Source organism: Hydra vulgaris, chromosome 04 (genome assembly GCF_038396675.1).
Source record: "Hydra vulgaris chromosome 04, alternate assembly HydraT2T_AEP".
In the NCBI taxonomy this organism is placed as follows: Eukaryota; Metazoa; Cnidaria; class Hydrozoa; order Anthoathecata; family Hydridae; genus Hydra; species Hydra vulgaris.
Window position 1 is genome coordinate 9,200,001 of NC_088923.1, and position 17,500 is coordinate 9,217,500.

The 17,500-nt window shown below is 24.1% G+C and overlaps 2 long non-coding RNA genes across 2 annotated transcripts in view; both read left to right on the top strand.

Moving 5' to 3' along the window:
• The window catches only part of LOC136078977 (uncharacterized), a 20,474-nt gene that overhangs the window by 387 nt on the left and 2,587 nt on the right, over nt 1-17,500 (top strand). Inside the window, exons 2-4 of the long non-coding RNA XR_010637834.1 lie at nt 4,183-4,393; nt 4,723-4,791; nt 4,933-5,061. This is a non-coding gene — a long non-coding RNA (uncharacterized LOC136078977). The remainder of the gene's footprint in view (nt 1-4,182; nt 4,394-4,722; nt 4,792-4,932; nt 5,062-17,500) is intronic.
• The window catches only part of LOC136078976 (uncharacterized), a 4,970-nt gene continuing 1,399 nt past the window's right edge, over nt 13,930-17,500 (top strand). The window contains exons 1-3 of the long non-coding RNA XR_010637833.1: nt 13,930-14,066; nt 14,382-14,438; nt 14,595-14,708. This is a non-coding gene — a long non-coding RNA (uncharacterized LOC136078976). The remainder of the gene's footprint in view (nt 14,067-14,381; nt 14,439-14,594; nt 14,709-17,500) is intronic.

The following is a 17,500-nucleotide window of genomic DNA, read 5'->3' on the forward strand; positions in this document are numbered from 1 at the left end:
GATTTTCCATCAAATTGTATATAATATACATAAATCTCAGAGTATATTCGGTTTATTCAGGTTATTTTTGTTGATGATTTATTTATTTTAAAATGACTATTTTAATAAATTGCAAAGTTGTATTAAATGCGTTATTTCTAAGTTAGAAATAGCACTTAGTTTTGATAAGATTCAGATGTTTTAAGTAATATCAAAATTAATAAAACATTATAAGTCAGACTAAATTTAGTCTGTTAAGAGACTTATTTTTTTATTTATTTGAAAAACTTTAAACACCTTACCCTAATTATCAAGCAAATACTTCAGTATAAAATCTTCGACCAATAATGAAAGTATGGATTATTTTTTTTTTCATTTTTTTTTTTTTAAATTAAGGTTTTACAATAAATTGTGTAGGCATAAACTGCCTGTCAACCTAATTATATAATACTTGACAATTACAGAGTTTGTATAACTAATAGAAAATAAAATGTGGATTAGTCATAGAGAAGCCATTCATTTTTTAGATGATTGTCTAGAAGCAGTTTAAACGTTTTTAAAGATAACGCTGATACAATGTGATTAGGAAGAGAGTTCCATTTATTTATTATTCTTAGAGAAAAAAAATTCATACGTAAATTTAATCGCGAAGATTGTTTTTTTAGTTTATATATATGACCACGAGTAATAAAATTACTATCTATTTCAAAAAGACTTCTGTCACTATTGTTGTTTTTGCACCATTTGTAGACGTTGATTAGGTCTGCACGAAGTAGCCTGTATTTTACAGTTGTCATATTTAATGCCAACAATCTTTGTTCATACGGTAGATCCTGTAATCCATTGATTCGTTTCGAAGCTCTTCTTAACACATTTTCTAGTTGCCGTTTGTCTTTGAGAAGTCCAGGGTTACAGATTGATCCACAGTATTCTAGGTGAGGGCGGACTAGTGCTGAAAATAGTTTTTTGAAGGATAATAAGTCTGGATATGATGTAAATGTTCTTTTTATTATTCCTATTATTTGTGTGGCTTTGTTGACTTGAATAGTTGTGTGTTTGGAAAATAATAAGTTCGAATCTATGTGAACACCTAAATCTCGTTCGCAATTTGTGGTTTTAATGTTTACTCTTATATTTTTTTCTGGATCATGCATATTATAAGTATGGGATTTGTTTTTGTTTCCTAAGTGCATTACAGAACATTTATCAATGTTAAATTTCATTCCCCATTTTTGAGACCATGTAACAAGAGCGTCGATGTCATTTTGTAATTCTTGGGCAGATTGAGTATTTTCAATAGAACGGAAGATTTTGCAAAAGTCAGCAAAGAGAGCAGCTTTTGATTTGATTACTTCAGGGATATCGTTGACATATATAATAAAAAGTAAAGCTGAAAGGACGGAGCCTTTGGGGAACTCCACTTTTAACGGGTACCCAGTTTGAATAATTTCCATTAACAACAACTCTTTGTCTACGGTTTTTCAAAAAGTTTTTAATCCAATATAGTATTGATCCATTTATACCATAAGCTTTAAGTTTCGAAATAAGAAATTTATGTGGAACTTTGTCAAAGGCTTTTTCAAAATCAAGATAAATGTTGTCGATGGGAATATTAATATCAAGTGATGACGTCCAATAATTAATTACAGTTAAAAGGTTAGTTAAGCAGGAATGATCTGGACAAAATCCATATTGGTGTGGACTTATTAAGTTATTTTTAATCAGGTGTGTCATAACATGATTTTTTATAATTTTTTGAAAGATTTTTATTAAAGTACAAGTTATACTAATAGGTCTATAATCAAGTGCTTTTGATCTGTCTCCTTTTTTGAATATGGGTGTAATTGTTGCGTCTTTCCATATTTGGGGTATTGATCCACTCTCAAGTACTTTGTTAAAAATAGTAGATAGATGTTTAGACATTTGAAAGCAAGTTTTCTTAAATATTATTGGGTGTAATGCATCAGACCCTGGTGATTTAGATGAGTTTAGACTTTTGAGGTATGTTTCGATATTTTCCGGACTTAGATCAATATTGTTTGTTAGTGGATTTACATTTTTATATGTTAGGTTAAATGGTGGTGTTGCTGTTATTTTTTTGTTTGAAAAAGTATCAGCAAAACAAATATTGAATAGATGAGCTTTATCTAGATCAGTAGTTGCAACAATATTATTGTATTGGATGTCAGGGAATGCTTCTTTGTTTTTTCTTTTTGATTTGACATACGAGTAAAATGCTTTTGGATTTTGGTCTATGTCTCTCGCCAGTTTTTTTTCAAATTCAATAATTGCTTTTCTGCACGCAGTTTTTGCTTTGTTTCGTGAAATGCGGTACTCATATGTTTCTTCATTTCTGTTCAATATATATTGACGATATTTCTCTCGTTTAAATTTAAGTTCGTTGATTATTTGAAAGTCAATCCACTTTGAGCGTTTTTTTATTATTAAAGTTAGATTTTGGGATATTATTGTTGATAGTAGTTTTAAGTTTATTGAAAAAGATACTCCATAGATGGTCTGAGTTGGATGTTGGACAGAGTTTAATATTTGCAAGGTCTTCATTAATTTTGTCATAGTTCCCTTTTGTGTATAAATGCTTTGTATGGTATTGTGGTAAATTTATAATAGATTCAATCGATACAGCAAAGTAGAGTAGTTGATGATGACTTTTGCCAATGGGTGCTAGATGAGTTAAAAAGGAGATCATGTTTTCATCAGAAGTAAATAAGAGGTCAATTGTAGAAGGATTTTGATTTTGTCTGATGTGTGTTGCATTTGAAATATGTTGGGTTAAAAAAGAATCGCGAATATTTTCAGTAAATTTAATTGATTTAGAGGAATTTGTAATAGGCTGTTTTGGATTTTGCCAGATGATATCTGGGTAGTTAAAATCTCCCATAATAAGAATGTTTGGATAATTGTTTGAAAGTTTGGCAATATGTTGATTTATGCAGTTAGTGTTTTCATCGTTACTATTTGGTGATCTGTAATATAAACTTAACAATAACTTGGAAGTTTTCGTTGCAATTTCACAACTGAGCGATTCAGATGGAAATCTATCTAGGTTTAATAGGGATGACTTTAGTTTGTTATGTATAAATATTGCTAAACCTCTTCGGCAAGAACTATTCTTGTGATTTGTATGTAGTAAGTAATTTTCAATAATTATTAAGTTTTTTTAATACAAAAACACGTTTGGATAAGAAACTTTATTTCCGTTTTTTTGAAAAACTTCTAATTTTAATAGGAAAAGTATAAAGTTCTAATTATAGAGTTGGTATTAAAATAAATAGATATATATATCAAAGAAATGTGGTAAATAATAAATGTTAGAATTAAATATACAACACCAACTCTAAAATTAGGACTAGAAATATAAACATTTTATATACATATAAGGTAAGACATAATATTAAAATAAATAGATATATATATCAAAGGTATGTGATAAATAATAAATGTTAGAATTAAATATACAACACCAACTCTAAAATTAGGACTAGAAATATAAACATTTTATATACATATATAAAATGTATATATTTCTTTTATATATATTCATAAATTTACCTATATATACATGCATAAATACATAGTATTAGAATAAATAAAAAAATATGGTAACGAATAATGTTAGAATTAAATATACAACACCAACTATATATATATATATATATATATATTATATATATATATATATATATATATATATATATATATATATATATATATATATATATATATATATATATATATATATATATATATATATATATATATATATATATATATATATTATATATATATATATATATAATGTATGTATATATATGTATATATACATATATATATATATATGTATATATATATATATATATATACATATAAACATATATATTTGTTTATATTATAAATGTTTATATTATAAATGTTGTTTATATTATAATTTGTTGTTTAAGTATAAATGTTGTTTATATTATAATTTGTTTATATTATAAATGTTTATATTATGATTGTTTATATTATTTATATTATCAATATATATATATATATATATATGTATATATATATATATATATATATATATATAAATGTATATATATATATATATATATATATATATATATATATATATATATATATATATATATATTATATATATTTATATATATGTAAATAAAACAAATGATGCCTTTTTTTTAGATGATCTATTACAATGACTTCACAATCTTGGGCTTAAGTTGTTTATTTTAAAAACAGATTGAAGCAGAGGCAGTTGCTCTATGTTGTTGGGTAGAAGATGGTTGGTTATTTTTGTCAACTGGTGTTCATGGAATGAAAGCTGCCTATAATAGTTTTCCAATTGATTATTCATGGAACAAGCTTAGAGTTAAAAGAATTAAAGTTACTGGAGGTCATTTAATTTTACAGTACTCATTGCTATTTTAGTTGTTTTATATGAATAAAAAAACTGTTATAGTTTTATATAAATAGGGAAGTACTATATCAAATAAACTTCTATAATTAATGGTGAAGTACTATATCAAATATACTGAAGTACTATATCAAACATCTAATAAATCTTATTTTTATATTGGGATAAGTAAAATTTTGAATCTGTTTATTGTATTATGATTGCCTAGATATATATCGTAATTTGTTTGCACTGGGTCTGCATTTTAGTTTTTACATTTTGCTTATATTTATTTTACTAAATAATTACATATAAGTATCTATTATTAGATAAAGAAGTAGGCGAAGGATTTAATTTTACGACTACAGAGGACTCCAAAAAGGAATGAAAGTAATTATGTTAGTGAATGATTGTGTTTCTCTTTGCATTTAACTTTTTATATGGTGAAGAATAAATAAAACTTAATATTAATCTATTAGTCATATCTGATTTTAATAATACTGTTTAAATTTTTTTGACATGTGATAATTTGATTTTAGGTGTAAGTTTATTTAGTAAAGTTCTGGTGGATCAAAGATAGAGGAATGATATGGTTTTAACTGGTTTCCATCTTATAAACGAAGTACATTATATGATTTAAATTGATGGTTTAAGTTACAACTATTCAAGTAAGTTTAATTTAGTTATTTTATGTATGGAATTGTGACTATTTTTAATTGTAAAAATTTGACTTCCGTAAAATGTATATATCTATATTTATATATATATATATATATATATATATATAGTATATATATATATATATATATTTATTTTTATATATATATATATATATATATATATTTATATATATATAATATATATATATATATATATATATATATATATATAAATATATATATATATATATATATAAATATATACATATATATAGATATATATATATATATATAATATATATATATATATATATATATATATATATATATATATATATAAATATAATCATGTATAGCATTAACCTTGTTGATAAATTCAGAACTCTAACAATAAAAACAAAATTATTTACGTTGGAATCTACATAACTTCAAAAATTTTATGTGTTTTTAAAATTTGATTGTAAACAAGAAAAAATATATTTATAATTTTTTTTAAATCATTGTAAAAGTAACTCTATTAAATGAAATGAGCTATCTTACAATTATTTTAGATTTCAAAATTGCCCATATATTTTCAACAGGGTTTAGGTCTGGTCTTTGTGGCGGCCATTTAAGGATATTAGCTTTACTTTTTTTTTAGGAACTGTTGTGCCGCTTTGCATGTGTGTTTAGGGTCGTTGTCATGGTAAAAAAAAATTTGCGATCAATTCTTAAACGGATTGACATAACTTTTTTGAAACCCAATCAAGACACAACTTCCCTGTCATTATACATTCAACATTCACTAGCCGTCCCACACTATTTGAATCAAAACCCCCGAGCCATAGGCGAGCCACCTCCATGCTAGACTATTTTTGTAAGATTTCTATTTAAGAGTGCATCACAAGGTCTGCACCAAACTCTTTGTCGTTTTTTAAGCCAAGTATTTGACATTTATGCTTATCAGACCATAACACTAAGTTCCAAAATGCCTCACACTTGTTAATATGCAGTTTTGCAAATGCTAAAAGTTTTTCTTTGTTTATACGACTAATGAGGGGTTTACTTATCTGGAGAAGGTTTATTTAAACCACCTAATTTATTAAACCACTTAAATTAAGTCTTCTCTGTACAGTTCGATAGGAAACATTTAATTTAAGATTTTCAACAATCTGCCTTTTGGTTATTGTTAAATTCTTTTTTGTTATCAGTGCAATTAGGATATCGGTTATTGTTAAAGTCTTAATGGGGCGACCAAATCTTTTCTGATTTTCAGCTGAACCAGTTGTTTTACACATCTTCCTAACACCACTTACTGATATTTGATATTTTTCATCATATTGCTTGTAGGTTATGCCCTTTTTTCGATAAAAAGTGACCCGAAATCTGATGTCCAATGAATAATTTTGATGATGAACCATTATTATTATTTTTCTAAAAACCATTATTAACTTTTTCTGAAATTAAATTCCAAAAAATATAGTTTAAAATGCTTATTGTTAATAACTTTAACAAAATATTTTTGATGTTAATACTTTTAAGTAAATAGTTATTGACAAAGCATTATATTTCATAATAAAAATGTAGATGTTTTTTACTTTTGTCACTTTTATTTTAGGCAGAAAAACTGTAAGTTAGCAAAGTTAATTTAATAGAGTTACTTTTGCATTGAGTTAAAAAGAGTTATAAATGTTTTTTTTTTCTCTTTGGAATCAAATTTAAAAAAAAACATAAAACTTTTGCAGTTATATAGATTCTGACGTAAATAATTTTGTATATATATATATATATATATATGTATATATATATATATATATATATATAAATACATATACATATAGTAAACTCCCGGTTATTCGAACCTCCAAGGGGTATAAGAATTTATTTCCAATAACCCAAAACTCGAATAACTGAATATGCTCTTTAAAATGACCTACTTTAAGTTTCTTTCAAATTTTAATAAAAGTAGAAAGTAAAAAAGAAAAAGACATTTGGAATTTGGTGCTACTTCAGTTTTAACCTTGTAAAATAATAAATATTTTACAATTCATTGAAAATATAGTTCATTTTTTTTTTTTTTTTTGCTTAATTGTTCCTTAAATGTGTTTTTTTATCTTCAAGCGGAGCAAAAATTGTTTCGAATAACTGAAATTTCGAACAACTGCAGGTTCGAATAACTGCATTTCTGCATAACAGCATTTGCATGAGTTTGTTAAAGAAAATTCACAGGAATTGAAAATTGCTTCGAATAAGCAGAAAATTTTAATAAGTGCCATTTCGAATAACCGGGAGTAGTAAATAAATAAGGTATATATATATATATATATATAAATTATATATATATATATATATATATATATATATATATATATATATATATATATATATATATATATATAATTTATATATAATTTATATATAATTATATATATATAATATATATATATATATATATATATATATATATATATATATATATGTAATTTATTTATCTATATATTTTATATATAATAATATTTAATTAAAATGAAACATCTTGTATAGTATGTAAACTTATCCTCTTTCTTATAATAAAATACATTATTTCTAGGGTTTATATATACCCTCGTTTTCAAGTAATATAAACAAACTGTTAAAAAAACAAACAAATAATAAAACTTTAATATAATATTTTCTTGCGTCTTAATTAAAAAAAATAAGGTTTCCAAAACGACGATATGACGTAATCACCGTTGTATTTATTCAAACCACCTTCATTTAGAGAGCACTAGTGATACTAAATTTCCAATGACTCTCTAACGTTTCTTTTAAAATAGTCTACCTCTACTATTCCAGCCTAAGGCACAATGGCAATTTTTGGAATACCCCGCCTCAGCCGAATTTTTCCATTTTCCCTCAAAAGTATGTTTTTGAAGTTCGCAAATGCGAATTGAAACCTTGAGTTTTGTTTCACCTACATATAAGTTTTCCATAAAAAAAACTCCAGTTTGTAGATTACTTAATAAGAGTTGTTGGGAAGTCGAGGCTTGTTTTTTTGAGTTATTAATTGTTGAAGGTTTTTTGATGATTCGAAAACTGGAATATAGCCTGCATTTTTAAATATCTTTTTAATTGATTACTTAATTTTGGTACCCATGACATAGAAATATTATTAAGTTCTAGTTTTTTGATGTTATTGTTGTTGTTTTGTTATTTTTTTTGCTTAACAATTTTTATTTTATTGACACTGTTTTGAACTATTTTTTTTCTTATAACCACTTTCTATAAATTTTTCTGTAAGAAATTTTAGCGCATAATTTATGTTTTCTTTAACGCATAATGCAAAAGCTCTTTGAATAAAACCTTTGAATACACCATAAATTATTTTTGGATCGTGACAAGAATACAGCTTTATTTGAACATTAATAATTGCATCTCTGCGATAGTTATTAAAAAGATATGTTCCTGATTTGTTATTTGTTATTGTGAGATCGAGAAAACTTATTGCGTGTGAATCACTTTCTTTTTCAATTGTATATTTGATATTTGTGTGTTGATTATTTAACAAGTCGAGAAAACGTTCTGATTCTGCCTCATTTATAAAACGGAAATGGATATCATCTACATATCTTTTAAATGATTTTACACATATTGGTGGTGTAAGATATTGTACCTGTAGTAACGCTTTTTCTTCATAATGTTGTAGAAAACTCTCTGCCATTACTACCATTAATGATAAACCTATAGGACCAGCATCTTCCAATGTGTGTATGTTGTTTTCATGTAAAAAATAACAATTTGACAAACACAAATCTAAAAGTATTTTTATTTCTGAAAAAGATAATTTTGATTTAAAGACAGGACTGTTACGGAGTTGTTCTAATAAAATACTGATTGATTCTTTAACTGGTATTGAAGGGTAAAGATTAACAATATCGAAGGAAACTTGAAATTCACCAGGATCGATATACCATGATTGAGCACATTCAACAAACTGTTTTGAATTTCGAAGTTTTGTTTTGTTAAGATAGGAGGTAGGTTGGATGAGATTTACTAAATAATTTGATAATTTATATGTAGGTGATCCTATTGTGCTTACTATAATTCGCATTGGGTAGTTATTAGTTGGTTTGTGTGCTTTGATGACACCATATAATCGTGGAGGAGTGGCGTCACTTGGATAAATTGATCTATATTCATTTTTTGTAAACTTTGTTTTCAAATTTCGTAAAGTATTCTGAACTTTGCGAAGTAGTTTTTGAGTTGGATCATAGTTTATGATTTTAAATTTTCCGAGTTGTTCTTCAATTTTTTTAAGAGCATCGATTTTATTAATTCGAACAAAGCCTGATCCTCTATCGAATGGATAAATACTAATTGTGTTGCTAGACTAAGTTCTTTGAGAGCTTTAAACTGATCCTTATCTAAATTTGTATAAACCGGTTTATGAATTTTCAAACTCGAAGTACAACTTGTCTAAGTTTATTTGCATCAGTATTTTTGTTTGAATATTTTAACTTTAAAGCTGCCGTTTCAGTTATACTTATTATATCCATATATGGAACTTTACTCGGATTGGAACAAAGTTAGGTCCTAAATCTAGTAATTTTTTTGTGATGTGTTGGGATATTATCAGCACATAAATTAAGTGTTACCTCTTTTATAAACTTGTACTTTTTTTGGTTATCATTATCTTTATATCTACTTTCCTTGATTAATAAATCAAATTTGTTTTTTAGTTTATTTCTCGATCGCAAAAACCATATATTCGTAGGACTTATCTGTAATGTTTGTAATTTTTTGAAAATCTTTATTATTTACACATGATTTTATAAATTCTTCTAATTTTTTGATTGAAATTATGTTGTTGAAATATCTTTTTTTTGCTAGCTTTTGGTATGTAGAAGTAGATCTTTTTTAACTTTTATCATTAAGCATTTACTAAATTTACTGTTCAGTGGATTTTTTATACGAAGAAATCTTGGGATGATGCAATGTTTAACACATCTTTGAAGAAATATCCATTGATTTTTTGATTTTGCTGCGTTTTTCTTTGCGTTTTTTAATGCGTTGATGTTATGATATAATCCAATACTATAATTGGCGACAATATAATTTTTAAAAGTTAACATCTTAGATAAGCTTTATAAAATTTAATTAAAATGAAACATCTGGTATAGTATGTAAACTTATCCTTTTTCTTATAATAATTTACAATATTTCTAGGGGTTATATATACCCTCGTTATTCAAGTAATATAAAAAACCCGTTAAAAAAACAAACAAATAATAAAACTTCAATGCAATGTGTTCTTGCGTCTTAAAAAAGAAAAATAAGGTTTCCAAAACGACGATGTGACGTAATCAATATGTGTAAAATATTTAATAATGTGCCAATATGTGTAAAATCATTTAAAAGGTATGTAGATGATATCCATTTCCGTTTTATAAATGAGGCAGAATCAGAACGTTTTCTCGACTTGTTAAATAATCAACACACAAATATCAAATATACAATTGAAAAAGAAAGTGATTCACACGCAATAAGTTTTCTCGATCTCACAAAAACAAATAACAAATCCGGAACATATCTTTTTAATATCTATCGCAGAGATGCAATTACTAATGTGCAAATAAAGCCGCATTCTTGTCACGATCCAAAAATAATTTATGGTGTATTTAAAGGTTTTACCCAAAGAGCTTTTGCATTATGCAGTAAAGTACACATAAACCATGAATTAAAGTTTCTAACAGAAATGTTTACAGAAAATGGTTATAACAAAAAAATACTTCAAAACATTGTCAAAAAAATAAAAAACAATAAGCAAAATAATCAACAAAACAACAACAATAACATCAATAAACTAGAACCAAATTATATTTCTCTACCATGGGTACCAAAATTAAGTAATCAATTAAAACAGATATTTAAAAGTGTAAGCTATACTCCAGTTTTTAAATCACCAAAAAACCTTCAACAATTAATAACTCAAAAAAAACAAGCCTCGACTTCCCAACAACTCTTACCCAGGAGTCCTACAAACTGGAGTCTTCGTGTGGAAAGCTCTATGTAGGTGAAACAAAACTAAAGGTTTCAACTCGCATTTGCCAACATCAAAAACATACTTTTGAGGGAAAATGGAAAAATTCGGCCGTAGCGGGGCATTCCAGAAATTGCCATGGTGCCTTTGGCTGGAATAATATCAACACTGTTAAAGTAGAGGAAGACTATTTTAAGAGAAAAGTGAGAGAGTCCTTGGAAATACAGTTTCACCAGTGTTCTCCGGGTGAAGGCGGTTTGAATGAAGACCACGGTGATTACGTCACATCGTCGTTTTGAAAACCTTATTTTTCTTTTTTAAGACGCAAGAACACATTGCATTGAAGTTTTATTATTTGTTTGTTTTTTTTAACGGTTTTTTTATATTACTTGAATAACGAGGGTATATACCCAGCAAACATGTCAGCGTTGAATCAACGTTGAAAACCGGTCGCAGCGTAGAAAAAGCGTTACAGTCACAAAAACAACGCGCTTTCAACGTTGAATCAATGTTTGTTATTGTATACTAAATCGCGGTAAATTTAAACGTTGAATAAGCGTTGAAATTGTAACGTAATTTAGCTTCTCAAAAAAAGACGTTTATTCAACGTGGAATCAACTTACGCAAAAAGCCATTTTAATGACGATTCAAAATCTATGCTTCATCAACGTTAAAAATAAACCGCTTTTTAAACGTCACATTTTCAACGTTGAATAAGCGTATAAATATCAACTTATATTATTTTCTCAAAAAACCGCGTTTATTCAACGTTGAATAAAAGTACGCAAATAATCACTGTAAAAACGTCGCAAAGTTGAAGGTTTATCAACGTTAGACATTAGCTGCTTTTTCAACGTATTTAAGCTATTTATGAAACAACGCTTATTCAACGTTACATATACTAACGTTGAAAATGTGGTAGTTAAAAACGTTGAAAAAGTGTTATTTTGCCAACGTTAATTAAACGTTGTTTTGACAACGTTGAGGAAGTGACACTGAAAATTATTGTCTCATTATCTAGCCATTACAAAAATAATTTGCCGTAAAGAAAAGGCAACGAAAACTTAATAGAATGCATGCTGATGGTATAAAAAAAATATTTTGATAAAGTTATGTTTTATAACTTCTTTTTATTGCGGCTAATTTAAAACTTTTAGATTTTGCATCAAATTGTATATAATATACATAAATCTCAGAGTATATTCGGTTTATTCAGGTTATTTTTGTTGATGATTTATTTATTTTAAAATGACCATTTTAATAAATTGCAAAGTTGTATTAAATATGTTACTTCTAAGTTAAAAATAGCACTTAATTTTAATAAGATTCAGATGTTTTTAGTAATATCAAAATTAATAAAACATAAAAAGTCAGACTAAATTTAGTCTGTTCACAGACTAATTTTTTTATTTATTTGAAAAACTTTAAACACCTTACCCTAATTATCAAGCAAATATTCGGTATAAAATCTTCAACCAATAATGAAAATATGCATTATTAAGTTTTTTTTATATAAAAACACGTTTAGATAAGAAACTTTATTTCCATTTTTTTGAAAAACTTCTAATTTTAATAGGAAAAGTATTAAGTCCTAATTATAGAGTTAGTGTTGTATATTTAATTCTAACATTTATTCTTTATCATACATTTTTATTTATTTTAATAACATGTATTTATGCATATATATATGGGTAAATTTATGAATATATATAAAATAAATATATACATTTTATATATGTATATATAATGTTTATATTTCTAGTCCTAATTTTAGAGTTAGTGTTGTATATATATTTCTAAAATTTATTATTTATCACATACCTTTGATATGTATTTTTATTTATTTTAATATTATGTATTAATGCATGTAATTATGAATATATATACATATATATATTTATATATATATATATATATATATATATATATATATATATATATATCAGAAGTATATACATATATATATATATACATATATATATATATATATATGTATATATATACATACATTATATATATATATATATATATATATATATATATATATATATATATATATATATATATATATATATATATATATATATATATATATATATATATATATATATATATATATATATATATATATATATATATATATATATATATATATATATATATATATATATATATATATATATATATATATATATATATATATATATATATATATATATATATATATATATATATATATATATATATATATATATATATATATATATATATATATATATATATATATATATATATATGTGTGTGTATATGTATTTATATATATATATATATATATATATATGTATATATAATATATACATATATATATATATATACATATAAACATATATATTTGTTTATAAATGTATATATATATATATATATTTATATATATATGTATATATACATATATATACCTACAATATATATATATATATATGTATATATATGTGTGTATATGTATATATGTATATATATATATATATATATATGTATATATACATATATATATACATATATATTTGTTTATAAATGTATATATATATATATATAAATATATATATATATATATATATATATATATATATATATATATATATATATATATATATATATATATATATATATATATATATATATATATATATATATATATATATATATATATATATATATAAACATATATGTATATATAAATATATATATATTTATTATTATATATATTTATATATATATGTAAATAAAACAAATGATGCCTTTTTTTTTAGATGATCTATTACAATGACTTCACAATCTTGGGCTTCATCTTGTTGTGAAAAAACAGATACAGAGCAAGGCAGTGCTCTATGTTGTTGGGTAGAAGATGGTTGGTTATTTTTGTCAACTGGTGTTCATGCAATGAAAGCTGCCTATAATAGTTTTCCAATTGATTATTCATGGAACAAGCTTAGAGTTAAAAGATTTAAAGTTACTGGAGGTCATTAAATTTTACAGTACTCATTGCTATTTTAATTGTTTTATATGAATAAAAAAATTGTTATAGTTTTATATTAATGGTGAAGTACTATATCAAATAAACTTTCTATAATTAACGGTGAAGTACTATATCAAATAAACATCTAATAAGTCTTATTTTTATTTTGGGATAAGTAAAATTTTGAATCTGTTTATTGTATTATGATTGCCTAGATATATATCGTAATCTGTTTGCACTGGGGGGGTACATCTTAGTTTTTACATTTTTGTTTATATTTGTTTTACTAAATAATTACTTATAAGTATCTATTATTAGATAAAGAAGTAGGCGAAGGATTTAATTTTACGACTACAGAGGACTACAAAAAATTATGTTAGTGAATGATTGTGTTTCTCTTTGCATTTAACTTTTTATATGGTGAAGAATAAATAAAACTTAATAATAACTATTAGTCATATCTGATTTTAATAATACTGTTTAATTTTTTTTGACATGTGATAATTTGATTTTAAGTGTAAGTTTATTTAGTAAAGTTCTGGTGGATCAAAGATAGAGGAATGATATGGTTTTAACTGGTTTCCATCTTATGAACAAAGTACATTATATGATTTAAATTGATGGTTTATAGTTACAACTATTCAAGTAAGTTTAATTTAGTTAATTTATGTATGGAATTGTGACTATTTTTAATTGTAAAATTTGACTTCCATAAAATGTATGTCTATATTTATTTATATATATATATATATATATATATATATATATATATATATATATATATATATATATATATATATTTATATATATATATATATGTATATATGTTTATATATATATATGTATATACGTATATATATATATATGTATACATAGATATATATATATAAATATATCGATATATATATATATGTATATATATATATATATATGTATATATATATATATGTATATATATATGTATATATATATATATATATATATATATATATATATATATATAGATTTATATCATAAACAGTTGTTATAAATACAAAACTCTAACAAAAAAAACAAAATTATTTACGTTGAACTCTACATAACTTCAAAAATTGTTTTTTTTTTTAAATTTGATTGTAATCAAGAAAAAAAATATTTATATTAAAAATATTTTAAATCATTAAAATATTTTAAATCATTGTAAAAGTAACTCTATTAAATAAAATAAGCTATTTTACAATTATTTTAGATTTCAAAATTGCCCATATATATTTTCAACAGGGTTAAGGTCTGGACTTTGAGGCGGCCATTTAAGGATGTTAGCTTTACTTTTTTTTTAAGATGACAACGACCCTAAACACACATGCCGCTTTGCATGTGTGTTTAGGGTCGTTGTCATGGTGAAAAAAAAATTTGCTATCAATTCTTAAACGGATTGACATTAATTTTTTGAAAACCAATCAACATACAACTTCCCTGTCATTATACATTCAACATTCACCAGTTGTCCCACACTATTTGAATCAAAACATCCCCGAGCCATAGGCGAACCACCTCCATGCTAGACTGTTTTTGTAAAATTTCTATCTAAGAGTGCATCACAAGGTCTGCGCCAAACTCTTTGTCGTTTTTTAATCCAAGTATTTGACATTTATTCTTATCAGTCCATAACACTAAGTTCCAAAATGCCTCGCACTTGTTAATATGCAGTTTTGCAAATGCTAAAAGTTTTTTTTTGCTTATACAACTAATGAGGGGTTTACTTTTCAAAAGAAGGTTAATTTAAACCACCTAAATTATTAAACCACTTAAATTAAGTCTTCTCTGTACAGTTCGATAGAAAACATTTAGTTTTTCAACATTCTGCCTTTAGGTTATTGTTGAATTTTTTTTTTGTTAGTGTAATTAGGATATTGGTTATTGTTGAAGTCTTAATGGGGCGACCAAGTCTTTTCTGATTTTCAGCAGAACCAGTTGTTTTATACTTTATACACATCTTCCTAACACCACTTACTGATATTTGATATTTTTCATCACATTGCTTGTTGGTTAGGCCCTTTTTTTAATCAAAAGTGACTTAAGATCTGATGTCCAATGAATAATTTTGATGATAAACCATTTTTTATTATTTTAACTTTTTCTAAAATCAAATTCCAAAAAATATAGTTTAAAATGCTTATTGTTAATAACTTTAACAAAATATTTTTGATGTTAATACTTTTAAGTAAATAGTTATTGACAAAGCATTATATTTCATAATAAAAATGTAGATGTTTCTTACTTTTTGTCACATTTATTTTAGAGAGAAAAACTCTAAGTTAGCAAAGTTCATTTAATAGAGTTACTTTTGCATTGAGTTAAAAAGAGTTATAAATTTTTTTTTTTTCTCTCTGGAATCAAATTTAAAAAAAAACTCAAAACTTTTGCAGTTATATAGATTCTGACGTAAATAATATTGTATATATATATATATATATATATATATATATATATATATATATATATATATATATATATATATATATATATATATATATATATATATATATATATTTATATATATATATATATATATATATATATATATATATATATATATACGAAATTATATATTTTTTTATATATATATATATACAAAATTATATAATTATATATATATATATATATACAAAGTTATATAATTTTGTATATATATATGGATGCTTGTATGAGTAGTAGCGAAGGTCTTCATTGAGTGCAAGCTTCATAGTAGAGGATGCAACATTCATTTCACGTGACAAAGCCCAAATTCCAATGCCAGGGTTCTTCAACACCTGTTTCTGCAGACCTGCATATATATATATATATGTATATATATATATATATATATATATATATATATACAAAATTATATAATTTTTGTATATATATATATATATACAAAATTATATATTTTGTATATATATATATATACAAAATTATATAATTTTGTATATATATATATATACAAAATTATATAATATTGTATATATATATATATATACAAAATTATATAATTTTGTATATATATATATATTTATATACAAAATTATATAATTTTGTATATATATATATATTTATATACAAAATTATATAATTTTGTATATATATATATATATATATATATACAAAATTATATAATTTTGTATATATATATGGATGCTTGTATGAGTAGTAGCAAAGGTCTTCATTGAGTGCAAGCTTCATAGTAGAGGATGCAACATTCATTTCACGTGACAAAGCCTGAATTCCAATGCCAGGGTTCTTCAACACCTGTTCCTGCAGACTTGCGAGGATTTCTGCTGTACGATCGCAATCAGATCGTCTGTTAGGGATCTTTCTTCTTACTACATCCTCGTAGTCACCATTGCAAGTCTCTAGTTCATACCTGATTGTTTTTACTGTGTTCCGGGAGCATTGGGCAGCAGTCATAATATCCT